The sequence below is a fragment of the Lytechinus pictus genome, chromosome 15 (assembly GCF_037042905.1).
Source record: "Lytechinus pictus isolate F3 Inbred chromosome 15, Lp3.0, whole genome shotgun sequence".
Taxonomy (NCBI): domain Eukaryota; kingdom Metazoa; phylum Echinodermata; class Echinoidea; order Temnopleuroida; family Toxopneustidae; genus Lytechinus; species Lytechinus pictus.
The window spans coordinates 9,547,053-9,555,475 of record NC_087259.1 but is presented as its reverse complement, the minus strand read 5'-3'; the positions used below and the strand labels follow the sequence as shown (position 1 = coordinate 9,555,475).

At 37.2% G+C, this 8,423-nt stretch overlaps 1 protein-coding gene across 1 annotated transcript in view; it reads left to right on the top strand.

Moving 5' to 3' along the window:
- Window positions 1–277: 277 nt before the first annotated feature.
- The window catches only part of LOC129277719 (laminin subunit beta-1-like), a 61,280-nt gene continuing 53,134 nt past the window's right edge, over window positions 278–8,423 (top strand). Inside the window, exon 1 of the mRNA XM_054913867.2 lies at window positions 278–410. The gene's annotated coding sequence lies outside the window, so the exon portion shown is untranslated. The remainder of the gene's footprint in view (window positions 411–8,423) is intronic.

The window sequence follows — 8,423 nt, the reverse complement described above, 5'->3', positions numbered from 1 at the left end:
AGATCTACATCTTATTTAGAGGTATATATGGCCCCACTCACAAGCTGTGCTTCTTCGGGGTCCTAGAAAACCGTTCATATTGTATCATGTATTCTTTTGTACCATCTGATCATTGATTTGTACTCATAATATGTCTGGTTTTTTTAATAAACTGAACTTGAACTTGAACTTGTGTCCACAGCGGTCCACAGCTTCAAGAATCGCATATTCGCCTCACCGCCGTTTTATGATCGTCTAACAAATTCTCCCTAATATTAGGTCTCCTCCCTCAATGCTCAAATCCATTGGCTTCATCAACAATCGAAGAACTTGATACGGTGAAATATGGGTGATGATATTGCTTGATTCTAATTATTTGCAGACTGATGTGCACAGTGATGCCTTGCAGTTGCAGTTCGAGAAAAGATAAGGTAAGGTGTGAATTTGGAGGAATGGTATTTTGATTCTATTGATTTTTCTTAGTTGTAGATCAACTTTTTCGTCGCATCCGAAGTAACGATGCCGGGTGGTGGCGATACCGTAGCATGAGCAAGAGAAAGCCTTCATCACCCCGGGAGTTTCGGCTCTCGAATAACGTGCAGTGTAGCTACTGACTGTGGCGGGCTTAGCCTGGTCCTGGAGGCGTCTGGGGAGTAAAAATCATGGTAGGTGGGCTCACGTCGGCGCGCGGGTCGGCTCCTACTAGTATGATGGTGGGCCCCAAGTCTGCGCACCTAACAATTTGAGTTAAGATTTCACATGAATTTCTTCTTATTTCACAAAATCTTTCAGTTAATAAGGTTCCTTATATTATCATGAGTAAGTGTACCAAATTTCTCATTGAAAAATGAAAGAAAATATAGGATTTTCTTGAAAAAACCTCGGGCAGTCATTTTCAGATTGAAAAAAAAATAGTACCCCATGTCTGCGCACTCATTTACTTTGCACACGATTCGGGGATTTTGATGAGAAAGGCTGCATTTTGAGGCCGTCACATGAAATGCCCAAATTTCATTAGTTTTCCACCATTTTGAGTCAGATTTTTTTATGAATACCTGTCTATGTATTGCATGTGTAAACTTAAAGTCTGTATTCGTTGCGTATCTTCTTTTACTAGAATCGCGCAAATATGCGTGTGCGCAGACAAGGGGGACTGCGCAGACTTGGGGGAACTTGCCATACTAGACTAGAGACTGAGTCCTAATTCATGTATTAATATTATCGGCCTTATCATGAAATTTGTCACCTCTCTTCTTGTGTGTGTCGGTGTGTGTAGCCAGGCGGCTTCTAGTTCTAGAGAGTAAAAATCATATTTACTAACGTAAGGTTACTCTCATACGAAGCCAGGCCTTCTATTCCATAGACCCACACAGAGCCAGCCAAAACCTGAAACTTTCACCCCCGAGATTTCTACTTTCCTTCTAAAAGATCTAGCTCTAAATCATGTACATGGGATAAAACTTCATTTCCGACATTTCTACGCTCTCGTTGTTATTTTTAAAACAAGAATTCATCAAAAAAATGAAAAAATATTGTGAAAAGACGGAAGAGACTTGCCCGATGTTTACGCCGCCATCTTGTTTCTTATTGTACTTCCCCCAACGTTACGGACGCGAGCGTCGCGTAACGGCGTAAACATCGGGCAAGTCTCTTCCGTCTTTTCACAATATTTTTTCATTTTTTTGATGAATTCTTGTTTTAAAAATAACAACGAGAGCGTAGAAATGTCGGAAATGAAGTTTTATCCCATGTACATGATTTAGAGCTAGATCTTTTAGAAGGAAAGTAGAAATCTCGGGGGTGAAAGTTTCAGGTTTTGGCTGGCTCTGTGTGGGTCTATGGAATAGAAGGCCTGGCTTCGTATGAGACTGAGAGTAACCTTACGTTAGTAAATGATTTTTACTCTCTAGAAGCCGCCTGGCTAGGTGTGTGCGCGCTCGTTGTGTACAAAGTCAATGGGAGTAGAAAGATGTCACCACCGCTGACGAAATAAACGGCAGTGAATGGACTGGTGACATAAACCACGATAATGCCATATTATCTATATTACTCAGCGCCTCTTACTCAGACTCAGATGAGCTCCTTGTCGACCTAAATTATACGAAGTGACGTTACTTAGTGTAAGTTAGGCTACTCCTTAGTGTATGGCAGTGTTGCCAGTGTATCCTACTCCTCCTAGGCTACAGTATGATGGGGGGACTAACCTCGCATGTTGTGTGAGTGGGGGGGACCTAAAGCTACGCACATTGTTTTCAATTTCAAACAATAAAAACTATCCCAATTTTAATATTTCAACAAATATCTTTCACTAATTTGTGGCAAACATTCTGAAGATCATTAACCAAGAAGAAAATATCGCAAAACTCACTAATACGAAAATCCAGCCATGTTTTTCGAACACCTTGATTTCGCCACCTGATGTAGAAGGGGTCCTAAAGCTACGCACTCGATTTATCATGCAAAAAAATAGTATTTCCTGTGCCTCAATTTCTAGAATATATTCATAATATTAAAGGATAAAATGAAATTTAAGTGAATATAACTCCAAAATTCCAAAAAGTTTTTGGTTTTCTCTGCATTTAGAGATTTACTGCAGCCTCTGTAGAAAAAAATGAATAGGAATCGTTCGTCACACTGCAGTGACAGTTCCACACACAGAGTGCGCATTTGCCATTAAAAACTGCATGCGATAAGTGGTGCGTAGCTTTAGGACCCGCGTAGCTTTAGGACCCCCTACCATACATGTATTGCCGGACACCGGCGGTATACCTTTATTTCACATTTTCAGTGCTTTAAAAATGGCAATTAACGTTAGAGGAAATAAAAAAGAAAAATTTGCACTTGAAAATTATGAATAGACCCTATGATATGAGGCTATGGTAAAATTATTTTATATTTACCAACCGTTTTCTTTGCATCGCACTTGCCGCATGCCCGGCCTCCACAAAAAACAATTATTAAAAAAAAATTTTGTTTGCAAACTAATCTTTTTCGTGTGTGACAAATAACATCATGATTCCGGACTGGACCCTCAAAAAAAGGAAAAGTTAGACATCCATGTCACGTTCATTCACGGTATCGATCAGCCATTTTGTTTTCAATTTTGAAAGAAGGAGAATGAACGTGACAGAACTTTTCCTTTTTTTGAGGGTCCAGTTTGTGCCTTGATGTCAGGATTCTGTGTCACGAATCTCACGATAGACCTTCATCCATATAATCGAGGTAAGTGCATAATTTTATTTTTTCCCCTTTTATTTGGGGTGCTATTGCGACCTCATTCTACCCCAGTTTGGAGAGTACCCGCTGCTTCGCGGGCCGGAGCTCCCTGGATTAATCGAATCTGAGCAGATGTTTGTAATAAATATGTGTTTGTTGGCTAACTAATCTTATTTTTTCTTTTTAGCTGCATGTTCCAATCCATGGCTCTTTATTATGCTATGCTCATTCGTATCAAGTTTTATAGATGCGCTGTCGATCGTCGTCGGCTCTAATTACGGTAAACCTCATGCACGGTAGCCTATATACCTTGAACTAGCCGTCAACAATCACCCACAATACACCACACCTCAACATGCGATCAAAGGAGTGGACGGAACTGAAATTGGGCACATATCAGGCCCATATTTCCGTCAGAAAATATAGGCCTGCATGTATCATTTCTAATATGCAAAACTATGTTGTATGATAAGCATTTTCTGTCATTTCTTAGATGAATAAGGTTATAAAATAAAAAAATGTTCGCCTTGTTTTTACAATCTTGATCTGTGTATTGCTGTGTGAAACGGATGATGATGATGATGAAATTGAACTGCGGAAGTCTCACGGTACGAAATTTTTTTCGTACGCAGTAATATGCACGTTTGGAATCATGATAGTGTCTGGTAATACAATACATGACTATACATCATGCATACAGATGGCTAATTTTAAAAAGAGCAAGGCTAATGCAGTTGCGCACCTGTAATTAACCAATTCATTCACGACTCCATGACTTTTTTATGAGTCTCGTGCTGTGAGACTCATGGATTCATGACTGGTTAATTACAAGTGTGCAACTGCAGTATGAGAACATATGAGGCATGGAGTAATGAATGTTGTGACTTGCGTTATGTTTGATGAAGCTTTGTGTCGTGCAAGTTGGTATTCGGTCTCATAGAAGTCCCGTTTCTATTCGGTTGCAAAAACCATATCGAAATGCATGAGCCGTGATATCAAATGTCAACATTGAACTAGTATCTATCATTCATGCACTGGGCGTGTTTACCAGTTTCTTTTTCTACAATACATATGTTATCTTTTCAATATTAAAATGAAAGTTTGTTTTGGATTCGCACTAGATCTAGACTTTATAATGCTTTTGCCTTTACTCCAGATCTTGCTTTCTTTCTCGTTTTATTGTAAAATATAGAAACATATCTTTGATACTCATCTTCGAACACCTTCATTTTTATTTTTCATTTTATTTGCTTCAATAGTAGAATACAATCTACTCAGATTATTTGATTTAAAAATTGCATTCATGAATTTCTTCACAATACATTTTCTTTTCCACAAACCACAAGTTTTCTTTTCTTCTGATTTCTTTCAAATAGACTTGTTATCCCCGTTATCGGGAAGAGTTCCTTTTGCGACAGCCACCCGAATTTAAAATAAATATGGAGAAGGTTCAAAATAATATATTTAGCCCTAATATTGGACATATATGATGGGAGGGAGGAAATAATACCAAAATATGGATTTATTCCATCAAATTTTCGAGCAAGATTGAGTGCGTGTAATTGTCAATATAGTCAGTAAATGGTCTGAAACCCTAGACTAGTCGAAGTTGTGGATTATGCTTGCTAGAAAACCCCTTCCGGTATCAGCGCTTCTCGCTAACATAGCGGGAAGCATCTTGACTGCAGTTACAAAGACGTATGTAAGTTCGAGTCTCAAGTAAGGTAAGAAACACTACAAAAAAAAGATAAACAGAAAGTGCATGAATCGGAAGTCTCGCCAATCTTTTGTTATTTTGGGTGGTAGTAGACTTGTTAACTGCAAAAAAAGGGGTGAACGCTGCATTTTTGAGTACAAATGTCCCACTTGGCACAAATGTTCCTTGAGTCAAAAGAAAAAGATTCATCCAAAGAGACACGCTGTATCTATGCAAATAAGCAAGTAATTTGCATAAATTTGCATATTATGTCGATATAGTGAAAACAAGTATTTAAGAATATACATTTAACCAGAACTGCCCTAAAATTGGAAATAAAGACTTAGGGTAAGAAAGGGAAAAAATTGTCATAAAATGATTGAGATATCCTTGTTTATTATTACCTAATTTGCATAAATTATGCAAATTATAATTCAAAACAGAGTATTTTTTCATGAATCCTCAACTGTTTTATAAATAACAGCAATTAATACACAATGTCAACATTCTACATGAAAGAGAATATATTAGCGAAAACATCGATATGCTTCATGACAGTATTGGTGTCATAATTTGCTTAGAAAGAGGGCAAATATGTCAAAATGTATGACGTGATATTGCGCTAAAACGAGACCAAAGCAACCACTATGTCACAGTCACACTCACAAATCCGACAATAAAGCGACCAATGGTATGTCATTCGAAATAACACAATCCCAACACAATAGCTTCCATCGGCTTCTCGTATCGTTTTTGTTGGGTGTGTCTGCTACACCGTAATCTATGATATATACGGGCAAAATGCATTTCGGTATCACCATTTGTTTTATTTGTTTCTAATTTGTTCCCCTTGGGAAATTAACAGGAGACATTGCTTTGCAGGTTACTGCTTTAATGAAGCTCTGGACCATGAATCATGACGAATGTACCCCACCTCAATCCATATTTTAACTTTATTGAAATATATATCTTTTGGAGACCCCGAAGTGGCAAAACTGCATTCCCCCGGCATTCCCGCTACTTTACAAAATCAGCTTGACTTGTATTATCGACTTGGAAAAGAAAGATGTATGAGACACCAGTCAACATATGTTTCCTGAAGAAAGTTTTTTATTTTATTTAAGCATAGGCCCACGGGAGCCCTCCGAATTTAGCCCATCCCTTCTCCTTATTTTGTTGAAACTAGATAAAAAATATCGTGTTTTAAAGCCAGCGCAACTTGCGTTTATTGGTATAATAAAGCAACTTTTTATGTTTATATTTATCAATATTAATATTATTATTATTATAATTATTGTTATTATTATTCTACAGTTTGTAATAATGCTCTAGCACAGTAAAGGCTATAACCCAACAGAAGCATGCCTAGGATACCCTTTCCCCTTTTGGTTTTATGCATTCAAAAATAGTTTATTGTCTTTAGAACTCTTAAAAGATTACTTTTGTTTGCATTGATATATTGGAATAGATTGAGTAGAAAATACTGTACAATTGACATGTAGAAGAGCTGTGGTACATTGAAGAAAAGCCACACGTAAGCTCCAAACTACTCAAAGCCCTTTATTGATTCCACTCTATGTTAAATTTAAATATTTTTAGAGCCCAATCGGAATAAATATGCATTTCTATATACTGCACAGTAAAGCCGCTTTACGTTCTCCTCGTGGAAAAAAAAATAGAAGGCATTGTTGTATATCGCATAAAATAAGTTCGTGTATATGACCATGATGACGGTGGCCTGTCGAAGTTGCCCAACCCTTTATTTTGTTTTGACAATATATATTTAGAATATCGTCTAAATGAAGCCCTCATTCTGGAAAAGGGCACTTATTAAAGGCAGCATCTACATTACAGGCCCTAGCACTGGGAAGCGGGGGCTGAAGCACCCGCAATATTTTCGGGGGGGGGGGTGCTGCGTGTATTATTCTCCATAGACATCTCCCCCTGGAATTCCGGCAGATGTGACAAAACGAAAAAAAGAAACTTAACCAAAATAACCTTTATTTTGTAGTGCAATCCTTTTTGTTTATTTGCTTGTTAAATTTCTTGATGTAAATTTGAAATGCAAAAAAGGTTCAATGTAAAATTTTGGGCCCAGGAAATATAACAAGCAAATGAATAAAAAGGATTGCACTACAAAATGAAGGTTATTTTGGTAACGTTTTTTTTTCTTCGGTTTTGTCACATCTGCCGGAATTCCAGGGGGTGCTGTCTATGGAAAATAATACATGCAGCACACCCCCCCCCCCCCCGGGAAATCTTGTGGGTGCTTCAGACCCCGCTTCCCAGTGCCAGGGCCTCCTCTATATAATGTAGATACTGCCTTTAATAAGTGCCCTTTTCCAGATGAGGGTTTCATTTAGACGACATTCCAAATATATATTGTCAAAACAAAATAAAGAGTTGAGCAACTTTGGCAGGCCACCTCATGTACACGAATTTAGTTTATGCGATATAAAACAATGCCTTTTATGTTTCTTTTTTTTTTTTGGGGGGGTTATTCAAGAGGAGAACGTAAAGCGGCTTTACTGTGTAGTATAAATGCATCTTTCTTCCGATTGGGCTCTAAAAATATGTAAATTTAACATAGAGTGGAATCAATAAAGGGCTTTGAGTAGTTTGGAGCTTAAGTGTGGCTGTTCTTCAATGTACCACAGCTCCTCTACATGTCAATTGTAGAGTATTTTCTCCTCAATCTATTCCAAGATATCAATACAAACAAAAGTAATCTTTTAAGAGTTCTAAAGACAATAAACTATCTTTGAATACATAAAACCAAAAGGTGAAAGGGTATCCTAGGCATGCTTATGTTGGGTTATAGCCTTTACTGTGCTAGAGCATTATTACAAACTGCAGAACAATAATAATAATAATAATAATAACAATAATAATGATTATGATAATAATAATAATGATAATAATTATAATAATAACTTTAATAATTTTAATAATGTTTATAATAATATCAATAATGATGATTATAGACTTAAATATATATAGATATAAAAGTTGCTTTATTATACCAAAAAACACAGTTTGCCTTGCCGATGGCTTTAAAACACGATATTTTTAATTTAGTGTCGAAATACGGAGAGGGGATGGGGTAAATTCGGAGGGCTCCCATGGGCGTAGGCTTAAATAAACAAAAAACTTTCTTCAGGAAACATGTTGACTGATGTGTCATACATCTATTTTTTTCAAGTCGATTATACAAGTCAAACTGGTTTTGTAAAGTAGCGGGAATGCCGGGGGAATGCAGTTTTGCCACTTCGGGGTCTCCAAAAGATATATATTTTAATAAAGTTAAAATATGGATTGAGGTGGGGTACATTCATCATGATTCATGGTCCAGAGCTTCATTAAAGCAGTAACCTGCAAAGCAATGTCTCCTGTTAATTTCCCAAGGGGAACAAATTAGAAACAAATAAAACAAATGGTGATACCGAAATGCATTTTGCCCGTATATATCATAGATTACCGTGTGGCAGACACACCAACAAAAACGATACGAAAAGCCGATGGAAGCTATTGT